The sequence below is a fragment of the Scylla paramamosain genome, chromosome 16 (genome assembly GCF_035594125.1).
Source record: "Scylla paramamosain isolate STU-SP2022 chromosome 16, ASM3559412v1, whole genome shotgun sequence".
Taxonomy (NCBI): Eukaryota; Metazoa; Arthropoda; class Malacostraca; order Decapoda; family Portunidae; genus Scylla; species Scylla paramamosain.
In genome coordinates, this window is record NC_087166.1 from 20,871,266 (window position 1) to 20,873,323 (window position 2,058).

Here is a 2,058-nt window from a genome sequence, read left to right on the forward strand (position 1 = left end):
ACTTTTATTGGACAATTAAAATATATTCTTTATTTTGCCCTAGATAAGTAAGATATCTGCATGGAATGCATGCCAGAAGTACAGAATACAATAGAAATGGGAGAGAGGAAAAAAACAAGTATTCTTGGATACTTGTAACAGAGATTTATGCTTCATCCAAAACTCTAGGTATCACAGTCTGTGAGATTATATAGAATCACTTCAAATCATTTGTAGTTCACATCACTTCTGTTTTATCCAGCATAGAAAAATATACATAAGAAAACACTATCCTACATAATCTTCAAATGACTTTTTTTCATCACCTCTATAATGATGGTAATAATGACTATATTGTATCACTATTCAAGTGTGTGCACTAAACTAAATGATTTAACTAAAACCTGAGCAGAGTTAGTTAATTAGTTATTCTTGCAGGCAAGTCAATGAAATATTTGAAGGCCATCACACATCATATTGTACATCACAAAGCCTTAACAGTTTCAAATAATGGTACATGTGAATCACATTATAAAATTGCAAAATCAGATCATAAAATATGGTTATGCCTTACACTTAGATATTTAAATAAATAGTGGCTACTTCTTAAGACTAAAGTTAGTGCTAATAATACTAAAGTAAATTTTAATTATTAATAACTCTTGATATTAGCTACTTATCTATAAATATACATAAAAAGGCTACAAGAAACTTGCTTAAATGTTAATTTGCTTAGCTTGCCACAGCCTAACTAAAGTATCAAATGTGTTGCTAAAGCAATCAAGTGTTGCTCAACCGGTCCAAAGAACTGCAGTTTTCATACAAAAAATTCTGATCTATGTTTGCATTTGCAACATCTGCAATGCTACCCCCTCTGTTATAGCTCTGCTATTCCATTTGAACTCTGTCGCCTTGGTGGTGATGGAGGTTTCTGCTGAGGTTCCTCAACTGTGTCACCATCCTCTGTGTGTGTCTTCAAGGGAACTTCAGGGGAAGGCACACAGGAAGCCCCAAGAGTGGCAGGGCTGTGGACCACTAAACCTTTCTCCTCCAGTACAAGTTCAACAGAAGATGGAAGTTCACTTGGCCCTAAGACATGTAAAAATATACACTTAAGAAAACAACAAATCTTACATTTAGGGTTGACACTTGGAGCAAAAGACAAGAGGATAATACAAAGTAAGTCCTAACACCTGTGTGGGATTTGAGATCATATGCACTGGTACTGCAGTAAGAAATGGTAATATAATTTTTATGTAAAAAACAATAGGATAAACCTAAACATTTCCCTCATAAGAAATAACATTGGGTGGGCTCATACACACTACGGAAATAATGATATATATATATATATATATATATATATATATATATATATATATATATATATATATATATATATATATATATATAAACTAACATTATCAGCAAATAATGACTAGAAAACATCTAGAAGGAAATTATTTGCATAATAGATATCTTTAAGGTAGATAAGATAAATAAAAAGTAATTTGATTAAGGTAGATAAGATAAATAAAAAGTAATTTGAGTACAGAGTAGCATGCACCTCTCTTTGTGAGGGAAGAAAAGCATCTCTTTGATGTCATCTTCTAATATTCCTTGGTTACTAATATTCCTTACCTATTCCTTACTGAGGATAATCAAGTAAAATAAGTCAATTTTAAGGCCATAACCATGAGATAAACTGTATGCACTTACAGTTATGAATCTGATAAATTTTCATTTAGGTAAGTTCCTCTAATAGTTCTTGATTTACCTTATATTAATGGTCTAATTTGACTTATTTACCTTGAATTATTTTCTTTTTTTATTTCCTTTTCATTACTGGTATGTCATCTAGATTACTAAACACAAGTGAGGGCATATTTATGGTGAACAATTAGGTGTCCATTATAATACCGAATATACACATAACGATTTACCTGTCTGATTCATGTTGTGATATCCTTGCGACCTTGTTCTTCACCACACTCAAAGTCCACGTACTTCCTGCTGATTTCTACTGGTGTTTTGTCTTCACCACCCACTGCATTCACTGCAGCTGTCAAAGTTGCCCAC

The 2,058-nt window shown here is 32.3% G+C and overlaps 1 long non-coding RNA gene across 1 annotated transcript in view; it reads left to right on the forward strand.

Moving 5' to 3' along the window:
- The window catches only part of LOC135107826 (uncharacterized), a 2,285-nt gene extending 1,997 nt beyond the window's left edge, over nucleotides 1-288 (forward strand). The window contains exon 2 of the long non-coding RNA XR_010272013.1: nucleotides 1-288. This exon is cut by the window's left edge and continues 425 nt beyond it. This is a non-coding gene — a long non-coding RNA (uncharacterized LOC135107826).
- The last annotated feature ends 1,770 nt before the right edge of the window (nucleotides 289-2,058 follow it).